At 43.5% G+C, this 14744-nt stretch overlaps 1 protein-coding gene across 13 annotated transcripts in view; it reads left to right on the top strand.

The window, feature by feature from the left end:
• Positions 1–14744, top strand: part of fam120b (family with sequence similarity 120 member B) — an 88636-nt gene that overhangs the window by 5571 nt on the left and 68321 nt on the right. For 4 of the 13 annotated variants that reach the window (XM_068045454.1, XM_068045453.1, XM_068045450.1 and 1 more), the window contains one exon: positions 11522–11640. The exons of 4 other annotated variants lie outside the window; for them this stretch is intronic. The gene's annotated coding sequence lies outside the window, so the exon portion shown is untranslated. Of the gene's footprint in view, positions 1–3447; positions 3525–11521; positions 11641–11677; positions 11701–11730; positions 12068–14744 lie in introns of those variants that run through there. 5 more of the 13 variants (XM_068045449.1, XM_068045451.1, XM_068045462.1 and 2 more) reach the window with 3 other exon arrangements.

Below are 14744 nucleotides of genomic sequence, written 5' to 3'. Positions count from 1 at the left end.
ACCACTCTCTAAGTAAAGACGTTTCTTCTGAATTCCCTATTGGTTTTATTAGTGACCATCATATATTTATGGCATCTAGTTTTGGTTTTCCCCCACAAGTAGAAATATCTTTTCTATGTCTAGAGACACCCAGAACTGAAGGGTACAGTACTTTAAATGGGGTTGAACGAGACTTCAAGACTAGGCTACACCCCTGGGGCTGAATTTTATCAGCTTTATAGGGACAGGCAGGGTGGAAGGTGGGGGGGAGGGGGGGTGGGGGTGCGCATAAAATAATGAGGGAAGGCGAACAGGTGGAGTGCTTGTCATCTTCTTGACACCATTCAATTTTGTCAGGCGTGGGGAAGGCTGAGGGCGGCCTTCCTGCCCAGAGACCAATTGAGGCCCTTAAGTGACCAATTAATGGCCACTTAAGGGTCTCTTCCCACCGCCGCTGGCATTTTACCAGTGGCTGGTGGGAGTCCTGCCACATGGGGAGGCCATCCAGTAACACCAGGTAGTCTCCAGGCGGGATGGGGAGGGGCACCTTCCTGCTTGGGCAATCTGTGGCCCACGGAGGGCCTCTGGCAGCAAAGGCTGCCCCTGTTCCAACACCCCCTCCCTACTGCTCTCAACAACCACCCCGCCCCTCACCGTGGCCTGTCCAACTGGTCCTTAAAGGGACAGGACCCCGGTGCAGGGCAGTTAACTGCCCGAGCGCTGTAAAATGCGGTCAGGGTCCCTCAAAACTGCTGACGCAGGGTTTCCCTCACCTCTCTGACCTGGCATCAGGACCCCCGCTGCCTGCATAAATCCATCCTCTCGTTCAACCCAGTTCAAAATGTCCTCCCTTCTTCTAGAATCATGGAATAGTTACAGCCAATTGGCCCATCAAGTTTTTGCTGGCTCTCTGCAAGAACAATTTAGCTAGTCACACTTCCTGGCCCTCTCCCTGTAGCCCTTAGAATGTAGTGCATTCCAGATCGTAACCATTTCTTCATGCCAAGCTTATGTCGTAAGTTATGAACAAGCATGCACACCCAAATTTACCCTACATGCTGAGGTCTAGTCAACCAGAGTTCCCACTTCTGCTGGGAGTGTACCTGTGTGGACGTAAAGCAAAGGCAGGACATGCTTTTCCTTGGATGAACAACTAATCAGCGCTCGCCGAGTAGGTATACATACAAATGCCACTTGGCTGAGGTATAGGAGGGTGGCTTGTACCTGCAGAATTGTACCTCAACAAGGAGTCAACTCCTTCAGCAAAGAAGCAGGGGAAGAAAAGGACAACTCGCCAACCCACCCCTACCCCGAAACAGTATTTGTACTAAGCATCCTGATCAAGACTAGCTGTAGTGTATGGCTTTTGGAGTAGCAGTAGTAACTGTATGGCAGCCTGCTATAGTATACCTTCTCCATAAGATAGTGAAGATGCCATATATCCAGCCAACCAATCTCACGCATGGACTCTTTCAGTGTAGGACACAGGAGCTCAATTTTGGGCAACAAAATGCAATCCTGGACCTTATTAAAAAAGGACTTATTGTCACCGGAATATCTGCCATGAAAAGCGTCTTGTTTTTTGAAAGGAAAAGAAAGCCTGGAGGGCAGTCTACACTGGATGCATATATATTACAGAATTTACATAATTTCTTTTTGCTCATGTTTGCTGGGACAATTTTAAAATCTTCCTCAGGATCAAAGGTTTTATCTGCAGCAATGTAATCTCTTCTGAAATAGGGCTGCTATTCTGAACATCAAGTCCAGCCTACCTTCTCCAGGGACCTTGGTTGACTCCTTATTTAGCTGCATCTCTTAAACTTATGTAATGCCCCACCCCAACCGTTTTAATGGTAATTTTTTTTTTCTGTCCAAGCCATGATGATTGCTGAAACATTGAAGCTTTGCTGTGGTGTAAGACAACGGTTACCAAAGACACATGAGCTGTTGGTACAATGTGAATACCGGGTTTGAATGGTACATTGGTGCCAATAAGTAACGGGGAGAATCACACTGAAGCCTTTTGTGTTAAGTTCATAATTCGTCATCTCAGATTACTCCCGCTACTGCTATCATTACTGGTGAGAAATCCACACTCATCTTTGTGTTCTACAGCTCAAAATTGCTCTCTTCAGACACAACCAAAGATTGATAGGACAATGCTATAATTGCACTGTTGGGTGTTTCTCAGTTCAAGTAAGCAAGGGAGACATCGTGTGACAATGTCGCATACACACCCATTACACTTTATCAAATGCCGATGACAGCATTTGGGGTATGTGGGTAGATCCGTATAATACAAAATCATGGCTGGGATACTCCATCAGTTTGAAACATTAGTGAAATCAACACAAGGAGTATCATTTCCAGCTAAGTGAGGATAGAAAGAGCGAGAGAGTGAAAAGGACAATCCATGTATTAAATCATTGAGATACAAAAAGAGATTAGGGAAACTAAGTATATTCTCAATTTTATAAGAAATTGCATTTGCTGCTTAGAGACTGTGAAGAACTGTAACAATTTGCATTTATGTACTGTTTCCCTGTAGAGGACTAATATTTATCACTAGATTGATTGAAGATTTCAAAACTGAGATGCTTTAGTTAGACAAGGATATAAGGGTTATGAAACCAAGAGGGGTAGATGGAGCTATGGTACAGATCAACCATGATCCCATTGAATGGCAGAACAGACTTGAGAGGCTGAATGGGCTGTACTTGTTCCCGTGTGTCCTCTACAATCTCCAATGGCTTCCTCAGTGCATCCTCATTCACCTTCCTTGGCCTCACCCAACCCTAGCTTAAATTGCAGGTCTCACCTATTTTCAGTCTAGATTTTTCTGCATCTGCACTCCACTGTCAGTGACAGAGCTTTCAGTATCGTACCCACACTCTGGAACTCCCTTCGTAAGCCCCTCTGTCTTGCTTCATCACTCGCCATCTTCAAAAGCCTCCTCAACCAGGTCCTCAGTTCGTTCCTCTACTTCTGGACGTCCAGTTCTTGTGTCAGTCACTCCTGTGTGAAGAACAACTTGAATTCAGTCCTAAATTCTTTTTCCTCTCTACTTTGTACTTATTTACTCAGTTCTACTCCTGCAAAGTAATGCTCCAGATCTACCTTTCTACCTGTTTTGACTTATGCGCTGCCCTTTTGGCAGTAGAGTCGAATATTAGGGATGGGCAATAAATGTTGGCCAGGCCAGCGACGCCCACATCCCATGAATGAGTAAAAAAATAAAAAAAATTCCCTTGGCTTTGTTGATTGCTGCTCGACTTTGGTTGGGCATGTTGAATGTCGGGGCTCTTGGGCTTTTTCCGATCCTATCATTTGCTATTTCAGCACCATTCATAGAGTCTGTGTGATCCCCAGTTTCCCTTTATAATTGCAGTACTTTGCCCTCTATATTAAATGTTATCTGCCATTGTTCTGGCCACATTCAATTTTTGTCTGTTTTCTATCATTTCTGAGGCATTTCAAAGCCACAAAGAGGTTGAGATGGATGAGAAAGGACAAATCAGCATGATTGTTGCACAGCATGTTGTTGGGTGAGTTTTATCAGTTAGTCTCAATACCGTGGATGAGACAAAAAACAGAGTTAAGGGATTCAAATAGGGAGAGGTGGGCACAGGATTTGGTGCAACAACACACTCCAGCATCTAAGAGAGGGTAGGGTAGGTTGGAGAGGGTAGAGGTAAGCGGACAATCGCAGCAATTTGACAGGACTGAGGGGAAATAGTCCCTGAAGTTAAAGGCATTAAATGAGTTTAACTTATACTTGTGTTGGATCAGTGTTCAGTTCTCTTACTATGCACATGCTTTCTGCAATGTTTGGTTACTTCTTCCTTTCCCTGCAGCATAATAATATCCCTGACCAGCTTAAAATAACATGACATAAGTCTGGTATTATAGGAAAGAAGATGATTAAAAAGCACAACGCCGTGATGATTCGGGTTAAAACCACAACTCTATTGCCTGATATCTGTTTCAGGGTTTATAACAAAATTTGTAAAAGCATATGAAAGGATTCCATGGAAATAAGCGTTACCAGTAGGACTGACCGTGAAATTCTTGATGACAGCTACTCTATGGAAACAGCTGGCTAAACAAGAAGAGTCGATATTGAGTCCATATTAGTATAATGCAAGTGGATTTTACAGCTTTGCTTACTGGAGATATCCTGGGAATTCTCATTTCCTTTTATATATTTTTCAGTGCAGTCGACTTCTGTTAACTCAATGGGTTTCTTTGCTTAAGAAATAAAATTATCCAAATTAAGCCATTTTAACATAGCACAGGAGGCTTTATTCTCACAGTTTCAATTTGAATTAAGAGTGGACTGTACTTTTATTACCTTGCCCTTCTTTAGCTCTGTAACCTTCTACAACCACCTGAGAACTGCGTTCTTTCAGCTCTGGCCTCCTGTGCATCCTCCACCTCCTTTGTAGCTGTTCCTCCAGCAATCTAAACCTAAGCTCTGGGATTTCCCTCCCCCGGAACCCTGGCTGATTTTTTTCTCTCCCCTAAATATAATGCCGATACTGCTGCCCCTCACCTGCTGACACAATTTAACGCAGCACAAGTATTGACATATTGGCACATTTTTCATTGGTTTAAAGTGGGCAAGTGTTTGCAACATGTTCTTGCTTGTTTTCCTCTCTCATCCTTGACTTGTGTGAGCTATGGAAATGAGCATCTGAATTCTCATTTGGCTGGACCACAGCTAAATCCTCGATTGAACTTCAGATTACCTGAATTCTCTGAAGCCAAACTTTGGGTGATTAGAAAGCGTGGAGTGTTTGGTTTGAGTGAGTGAACATGGGGGATACTAAAACTTCAAGCCCAGTGACCATTGTGACTTTTTCCATATCCACAGAGGCCATTCCCTGATCTCCCTGAGGGAGTTTAACAATTGGAAGTAAATTAGGAGCAGTTTTATACTCTGTGTTCATGTAATGTAGGAACTAGATTGTGGTGGCCCAGTTCTATTCACTTAGGACTGCTGCAACCAGGAGACAGAAGAAACTTTCACTCTTCAGTCTGGCTGTATTTGAACTGAAGTCCGAGAGGTGAAGGATCAGTAACTAGTCCACCGCACCACCCAATTCTTCCTTCTTTTGCAAAATTTTGATTGGGCAAGGAATTCACAGTACAACTCATTCCACTTATGATGAAACAAAAAAAGAGGATGTATGATGCATGTCAGGTGAATTCTTCGTGCGAGAACCAGGCCAAATACAATAAGTTGAGAGGGGAAGCTAAGAGGAAAATAAGACTGGCAAAGAGAGATTAGAATGGTAGTCAACATTAAGGGAACCCAAAAATCTTGCACCAGCATGTAAGTAGTAAACGAATCGTAAGAGGTGGGTGGGGCCTATTAGGGATAAAGAGGGTGATATATGCTTAGTGGCGCAGGGCAAGGCTAGAATACTTAATGAGTACTTTTTCCGTGCTAACTAAGAAAGAGAATGTTGACAAAATGTCGTCAGAAGCAGAGATGGTAGTGGTAATGGATGGGGTGAAAATTGATGGGCAGGATGTACTGAAAAGGCTGGCTGTGCTTAGAGTGGATAAGTCACCTGGTCCAGATGGCTTGCATCCCAGGTTTCTAAAGGAAGTGGGGATGGAGATGGCGGAAGGGCTTGCCATAATCTTCCAATCTTCCGTGGATCCAAAAGTGGTGCTAGAGGATTGGGGAGTGGCAAATGTGTTACATCCTTATTTAAGAAATGATATAAGGACATTCCTGGTAACTGCAGGCTGGTCAATTTAACATCAGTGGTGGGTAAGGTTTTAGAAACAATAGACAGTGGCAAAAAATCAACAGGTACTTGGAAAGGTTTGAGTTAATTAAGGATAGCCAGCACTGATTTGTAAAAGGCAGATCATGCTTTACTAATCTAATTGATTTTTTTGATGAAGTAACAGAGATGGTTGGTGAAAGGAAAGCAATGGATATTGTTTATATGGATTTTAAGAAAACGTTTGACAAAATATTACATAAAAGGCTCGTTAATGAAATTGAGGCTCATAGAATAGGAGGGTCAGTGTTAGCTTGGATAAAAAATTGGCTTAAGGACAGAAAACAGCAAGTCATGGTAAATGTTGTTTTTCAGACTGAAGGATAGTAGACAGTGGTGTTCTCCAAGGTTCAGTGCGGGGACCACTGCTTTCTTTGATATATACAAATGACTTGGATATTGGAATACAGAGTAAAATTTCAAAATTTTCTGATGATATCAAACTTGGAGATGTGGCAGACAGTGAGGATGATACCAATCGACTGCAACAGGACATAGATAGGCTCGCAGAATGTGGAGAGAGTGACAGGTGGAATTTAATACAGAGAAGTGTGAGGTGATGCATGTTGGCAGAAGGGAGAGGGAGAGGCAATATAGACTAAACGGCACATTTCTAAAGAGTATACAGGGACAGAGGGACCTGGGGGAATCTAAAGAATGTACAGGGACAGGAGACTTGGGAGTTCATATGCGTAGATCTTTGAAGGTGGCAGGACGTATTGAAAGAATAGTCAGCAAAGCATATGGGATCTTGGGCTTCATAAATAGAGGTATTGAGTACAAAAGCAAGGAAGTTGTGCTGAACCTTTACAAAGCTCTGGTTAGGCTACAACTAGAGTATTGCATCTAGTTCTGGTCACCACACTTTAGGAAAGATGTCAGGGTCCTTGAGAGAGTGCAGAGGAGAATTACTGAAATGGTTCCAGGGATGACGAATTTTAGCTACAAGATTAGGTTGGGAAGGCAGGTGTTGTTCTCCTTGGAACAAAGGAGATTGTGGGGAGATTTAATAGAGGTATACAAGATTATGACAGGTTTAGAATCATTAGAACATTACAGCGCAGTACAGGCCCTTCGGCCCTCGATGTTGCGCCGATCATCTGACCTACACTATTCCATTTTCATCCATAAGTCTATCCAATGACCACTTAAATGCCCTTAAAGTTGGCGAGTCTACTACTGTTGCAGGCAGGGCGTTCCACGCCCCTACTACTCTCTGAGTAAAGAAACTACCTCTGACATCTGTCCTATATCTTTCACCCCTCAACTTAAAGCTATGTCCCCTCGTGTTTGCCATCATCATCCGAGGAAAAAGTCTCTCACTATCCACCCTATCTAACCCTCTGATTATCTTGTATGTCTCTATTAAGTCACCTCTCCTCCTCCTTCTCTCTAACGAAAACAACCCCAAGTCCCTCAGCCTTTCCTCGTAAGACCTTCCTTCCATACCAGGCAACATCCTAGTAAATCTCCTCTGCACCCTTTCCAAAGCTTCCACATCCTTCCTATAATGCGGTGACCAGAACTGCACGCAATACTCAAGGTGCGGCCTCACCAGAGTTTTGTACAGCTGCATCATGACCTCGTGGCTCCGAAACTCGATCCCCCTACTAATAAAAGCTAACACACCATATGCCTTCTTAACAGCCCTATTAACCTGGGTAGCCACTTTCAGGGATTTATGTACCTGGACACCAAGATCTCTCTGCTCATCTACACTACCAAGAATCTTCCCATTAGCCCAGTACTCTGCATTGCTGTTACTCCTTCCAAAGTGAATCACCTCACACTTCTCTGCATTAAACTCCATTTGCCATCTCTCAGCCCAGCTCTGCAGCCTATCTATGTCCCTCTGTACCCTACAACACCCTTCGACACTATCCACAACTCCACCAACCTTCGTGTCATCCGCAAATTTACTAACCCACCCTTCTACACCCTCTTCCAGGTCATTTATAAAAATGACAAACAGCAGTGGCCCCAAAACAGAACCTTGCGGTACACCACTAGTAACTAAACTCCAGGATGAACATTTGCCATCAACCACCACCCTCTGTCTTCTTTCAGCTAGCCAATTTCTGATCCAAAGCTCTAAATCACCTTCAACCCCATACTTCCGTATTTTCTGCAATAGCCTACCGTGGGGAACCAGGTTTAGATAAGGTAGACAAAGAAAAGCTGTTCCAGTTAGCTGATGGTACAAGGACTATGGGACACAGATTTGTGGTTTTGGGTAAGACAGGTAGGAGATGAACTTTTCTATGCAACGAGTGGTAATGACCTGGAACTTGCTGCCGATGAGAGTGGTGGAAACAGAGATGATGACATTGGATGGGCACTTGAAAATAAACTTACAGAGCTACAGGGTTAGAGCAGGGGAATGGAACTGATTGGATTGCTCTACAGAGAGTTGGCATGGACTCGATGGGCCGAATGGGCTCCTCTGTGCCTTAATGACTCTATGACTATGACACTTCTTAAGTAAACATGTAACATGACTAAATTCGGACCTTTAAATAGTTTAGTCTATCAGATTAGATTCATTTCACCCAAACAGAAGCAATTTTTGCCATATTTTGAAGCAATTTTGTGCTTTGGACTCACGCCACTTAGGTCTCTGGGAATGAATTTGAACTCAAATCCCAAAGACAAAAGAGTGTTTTAACCAACTGCACCACCCAGTCCCCTGGGACTGTTGCAAATGCAGGATCCCTCTTTAAGCAGTTTCACTTCTCAGCATTGTGTTTTGTCAATGCAGTGATGTGATATTGCCAATAGTGGAAGCTGTGTCTGTGCAAGACAGTATCTGAGATGACCCTAATCCACTGCAGTGTAAATAAGGTTGAAGAATGAGCCTTGCCACTAGTGTGTTGCTATGTGAGACCCGCTCTGAGAGCGAATTCATGATACGGTCATTTTCACCATGCGTCCCCAAAATGACAGCAGCAAATTTTCGCTCTGATACAATGATTTTTTTTCTCAGTGAAGCATTCTTGCTGCTGTTGACTTGCTACAAAATAGGCCCGTCACTTTTAGAAGGGAACTCCTTCAGCTTTGTGTGCAACTTAGGTTTCGTTGTAATGGAAAGAACTTCTTCTGTTAGTCATAGAGTTTTACAGCACAGAAACAGGCCCTTTGGTCCAACGCGCCAGCGCCGACCATCAAGCACCCATCCTAACTAATCCCATTTCCCCGCACTTGGCCCGTAGCCTTGTATGTTATGGCATTTCAAGTGTTCATCGAAATACTTCTTGAATATCGTGAGTGTTCCTGCCTCCACCACCTCCCCAGGCAGTATGTTCAGATTCCAACCACCCTCTGGGTGAAAAAAATTCTCCTCAACTCCCCTCTATACCTCCTGCCCCTTACCTTAAATCTATGACCCCTAGTTATTGAACTTTCCGCGAAGGGAAAAAGTTTCTTCCTATCTATCCCATCAATGGCCCTCATAATTTTGTACACCTCAATCAGGTCCCCCCTCAGCCTTCTCCACTCCAAGGAAAACAACCCTAGCCTATCCAGTCTGTCTTCATAACTGAAATGCTCCAGCCCAGGCAACATCCTGGTGAATCTCCTCTGCACCCTTTCCATTGCAATCACATCCTTCCTATAATGTGGTGACCAGAACTGTACACAGTACTCCAGCTGTGGCCTAACCAGCCTTCTATGCAGCTCCATCATAACCTCCCTGCTCTTGTATTCTATGCCTCGGCTAATATAGGCAAGTATCCCGTATTCTTTTCTAACCACCTTATCTACCTGTGCTGCTGCCTTCAGTGATCTATGGACAAGCACCCCGAGATCCCTCTGTACTCCCTAGGGTCCTACCATCCATTGTATATTCCAGTGCCTTGTTAGACCTCCCAAAGTGCATCACCTCACACTTCTCAGGATTAAATTCCATTTGCCACTGCTCCACCCATCTTACTAGCCCATCTATATCATCCTGTAATCTAAGGCTTTCTTCCTCACTATTTACGACACCACCAATTTACATGTTATCTGTGAACTTACTGATCATACCTCCTATATTCACGTCTAACTCATTAATGTACACTACAAACAGTAAGGGTCCAGGCACCGATCCCTGCGGTATCCCACTGGTCACAGGCCTCCATTCACAAAAACAACCCTCTACCATTACCCTCTGCTTCCTGCCACTAAGCCAATTTTGGATCCAATTTGTCAAATTACCCTGGATCCCATGGGCTTTTACTTTCTTAATCAATCTCCCATGCAGGATCTTATCAAAAGCCTTACTGAAGTCCATGTAGGCTACATCAACTGCTTTACCCTCATCTACACATCTAGTTACTGCCTCGAAAAATTCAATCAAATTTGTTAGACACAATCTCCCCCTGACAAAGCCATACTGACTATCCCTGATTAATCTGTGCCTCTCCAAATGGAGATTAATCCTGTCTCCCAGAATTTTTTCCAATAATTTCCCTACCACTGATGTTACACTCACCGGCCTGTAATTACCTGGTTTATCCCTGCTACCCTTCTTGAATAATGGTACCACATTTGCTGTCCTCCAATCCTCTGGTACCTCTCCAGTGGCCAGAGAGGATCTGAAAATTTGTGTCAGAGCCCCCACTATCTCCTCCCTTGCCTCACATAGCAGCCTGGGATACATCTCATCTGGGCCTGGGGATTTATCCAACTTTACGCCCGCTAATACAGGCAATACTTCCTCCTTTAAAATGCTAATTTGATCAAGTATATCACAATCCCCCTCCCTGATCACTACACCTACATCGTCCCTCTCCATATTGAACACAAATGAAAAGTAATCATTCAAAACCTCCCCTATGTCCTCCGGCTCCACACACAAATTGCCTCTATGATCCCTAAAGGGCCCCACTTTTTCCCTGGTTATCCTCTTGCCCCTAACATACTTATAAAACGCCTTGGGATTTTCCTTTATCTTGTCTGCCAGTGATTTTTTATGCCCCCACTTTGCTCTCCTAATTACTTTTTTAAGTACTCCCCTACGCTTTCTATACTCTTCTAGGGCCTCCGCTGTTTTCAGCACTCTGAATCTGCCATACGCCTCCTTTTTGTTCTTTATCCAATCCTCTATATCCCTTGACATCCAGGGTTCCCTTGACCTGTTGGTCCTACTCTTCACCTTTACAGGAACATGCTGCACCTGAACCCTCACAATTTCTCTTCTAAATAACTCCCATTGGTCTAATGTAGACTTTCCAATAAGAAGCTGCTCCCAGTTCACTTTGGCCAGATACTGTTTTATCATTTTGAAATCTGCCTTCCCCCAATTCAGTACTCTTTATTTCCAGTCCCTCTATGTCCCTTTCTATAACAACCTTAAATCTTACAGAGTTATAGTCACTATCCCCGAAATGCTCCCCCACTTCCACTTCAGTCTGAAGATTGTGTGTTTTGTGGGGGGGGATCACAATAGCAAGCAGGGGATAGAATGGGACACAGCAACATCCAGGGGTCCCAGAAAAGGGCCGAGTTTTCTTCCTTTTTTTTAACAAAGTTTTAAAAAGGAATGCTTATTAATGATTGGGTTGCATTGTTTAATGATCTTCACAAGGATCACAGCTTTTCATTATTAATCCAAAATTTATTCATTATTAAATCTAAATTTATACTGAATATAAAGGACAAATTTCAGAACCCCCTTCAGTTCTGATGAAGGATTTCCACCCAGAAAGTTAACTTGTTATCTTTCTTTTCAGGTGCATTTTCAGCATTTTGTATTTTTATTTCAGATTTCTAGGCATTGAATCCGGACACGACAAAGACACATCCAGTCCAGGCCCTGCAAAGTCTTCCTCACTAACATCTGGAAGACTGATACTCAAACTGGGCAAGCTGTTCCACAGCCTAGGCAAGCAACAGCCTGACATAGTCATACTTACAGAATCAAGCATATCACTCAACGTCTCAGGTTCCTCTATCACTATTCCTGGGCGCCCTCGGGTCTCTGATTGTCCTTATGGCATTTCCTTACCGACACCTCTCTGGATTGTGAAGCATGCAGTACACATTGTTGATTCTGCTCATCTTGGCTGGTCTGTAGAGCAGTGCCCCATCCTGAGCCGTCCAAACTGCAGAACCAGTTGTTTCAGCATGTTGACAGACCCTGACAGTGACATGAGGGCCTTGTTGTATTGGTGCTACATGGCTGAATGGGGGTTCCCAGTTAATGTCATATGCCAGGGCAGCCATGTTCTCCTAAAAGCCAATTATTCAATCTGCAGGTCCTTTTAAAGAGGAGGGCTATTGTAGAATAAATCAGCCACTGCTGATCTCTGGTAAGTGAGTAATTTTTGCACAGTATTATATCTCTGTGATCATTAAGCATGCAGACATTTCTAGAATGAAAGCCCATCCTGTATATGAAAATGTTTTTGTTCTCATGTGCACTTCTGATGGCCATGAGTTCATTCGATGATAACCCGCAATCATGGGAGCCCTGCCAGACAGAAAGAAGTTCTGATCCCTTTTCAGCTGCTGTGTCCTTTCCTCTTGGGACAGTGGTGTTTGTGGCCAAATATGATGTCTGGGGCTTGTTTGATGCAGCTGTGCACTGCCAACTGGGTCGTGCAGCTGATTTCCCTTGCTGTGGCCTGGAAGGTTCCTCTGGTATAACAAGGGTTAAATGATGAGGTCAGGTTACATGAACTAGACTTATATTCCCTTGAGTATAGAAGATTATCTAATTGAGGTGTTTAAGAGCATTAAAGGATTTGATAAAGTTGGGTTTCAATTGAAAATTTCAAAACAACGATAAATTTTGTTCGGTAAAAGTATTAAGGGTTAGGCAACCAAGATGGGGAGATGGATTTGAGGTTTAGATCAGCCATGACCTAATTGAAACAAGTTTGAGGGATTAAGTGGCCAATTCATACTCCTATGTAAGACTGTATTTAGAGCTGTAGCTGGTGGCGTTATATTCCTGAAGGTGGTCGGTCAATTAGGCTGCAGCTGGTGTCATAGAATCACAGAATTGTTACAGCGCAGAAGGAGGCTATTCGGCCCATCGTGTCCGCACGGCTGTCTGAAAGAGCAACTCCCTTAGTTCTGTTCCCCTGCCTTCTCCCCATAACCCTGCACATTCTTATTTTTCATATGACTGTCTAATTCCCTTTTGAATGCTTGAATTGAACCTGCCTCCATCACACTCTCAGGCACTGCATTCCAGACCTTAACCACTCGCTGCACGAAGAAGTTTTTCCTCATGTCACTTTTGCTTCTCTTACCAAATACTTGAAATTTGTGCCCCCTCGTTCTTGATCCTTTCATGAGTAGGAACTGTTTCTCCCTATCTACTCTGTCCACCTCTCCTCCAAGGAAAACAGACCTAACTTCTCCAATCTGTCTTCATAACTGAAATTCCTCATCCCCGAAACCATTCTCATGTATCTTCTCTGTACTCTCTCCAATGCCCTCACATCTTTCCTCAAATGCGGTGCCCAGAATTGGACGCAATACTCCAGCTGAGGCCGAACTAGTGTCTTATGCAAGTTCAACATAACTTCCTTGTTCTTGCACTCTATGCCCCTATTAATAAAGCCCAGGATACTGTACGCTTTATTAACTGCTTTCTCAACCTGTCCTGCCACCTTCAATGTCTTATGCACATATGCACCTAAGTCCCTGTGCTCCTGCACCCCCTTTAGAATTGTACCCTTTATTCTGTATTGTCTCCCCATGTTCTCTCTACCAAAATAAATCACTTCACATTTCTCTGCATTGAACTTCATCTGCCACCAACTTGTCTATGTCCTTTTGCAGTTCTACAGTATCCTCCTCACAGTTCACAATGCTTCCAAGTTTTGTATCATCTGCAAACTTTGAAATTGTGCCCTGTACACCAAGGTCTAGGTCATTAATATATATCAGGAAAAGCAAGGGGGTCCCAACACTGATCCCTGGGGAATTCCACTGCAAACCTTGCTCCAGCCCGAAAAACATCCATTAGCCACTACTCTTTGTTTCCTGTCACTCAGCCAATTTCGTATCCATGTTGCTACTGTCCCTTTTATTCCATGAGCTACAAGTTTTCTCACAAGTCTGCTGTGTGGCACTGTATCAAATGCCTTTTGAAAGTCCATGTACACCACATCAACAGCATTGCCCTCATCAATCCTTTCTGTTACCTCCTCAAAAAACTCCAGCAAGTTAGTTAAACATGATTTTCCCTTATGACATCATGCTGGCTTTCCTTAAATTAACTCCCATTTGTCCGTGTGACTTGATTTTGTCCCGAATTATTTTTTCTAGAAGTTTCCCACCACCGAAGTTAAACTGACTGGCCTGTAGTTGCTGGGCTTATCTGTACACCCATTTTTGAACAAGAGTGTAACGTTTGCAATTCTCCAGTCCTCTGGCACCACCCCTGAGTCTAAGGAAGACTGAAAAATTATGGCCAGTGCCTCTGCGATTTCCACCCTCACTTCCCTCAGTATCCTTGGATGTATCTTATCCGGCCCTGGTGCTTTATCCACTTTAAGTACAGACAGCCCATCTAATACTACTTCTTTATCAGTTTTAAACCCCTTTAGTGTCTGACATACCTCCTCTTTCAATATTGCCTGGGTTGCATCTTCTTCCTTGTTAAAGACAGATGCAAAGTATTCATTTAATATCTCAGCTATGCCCTCTGCCTCCATGTGTAAATCCCCTTTCTGGTCCCTAATTGGCCCCACTCCTCCTTTTACCACCCTTTTATTATTTATATGCCTGTAGAAAACTTTGGGATTTCCTTTAATGCTAGCTGCCAGTCTCTTTTCATGTTCTCTCTTTGCTTCTCTTATTTGCTTTTTCACTTCCCCTCTGGACCATCTATATTCAGCCTCATTCTCAGTAGTATTTTCTACCTGGCATCTGTCATAAGCACACTTTTTCTTCTTTATCTTAATCTCTATCTCTTTTGTCATCCAGGGAGCTCTGGATTTATTTTCCCTACTTTCCCCTTCATGGGAACAT

The sequence above is a fragment of the Heterodontus francisci genome, chromosome 13, assembly GCF_036365525.1.
Source record: "Heterodontus francisci isolate sHetFra1 chromosome 13, sHetFra1.hap1, whole genome shotgun sequence".
Classification (NCBI taxonomy): Eukaryota; Metazoa; Chordata; class Chondrichthyes; order Heterodontiformes; family Heterodontidae; genus Heterodontus; species Heterodontus francisci.
The sequence above is the reverse complement of the archived record's forward strand: the minus strand, read 5'-3'. Positions and strand labels throughout refer to the sequence as shown.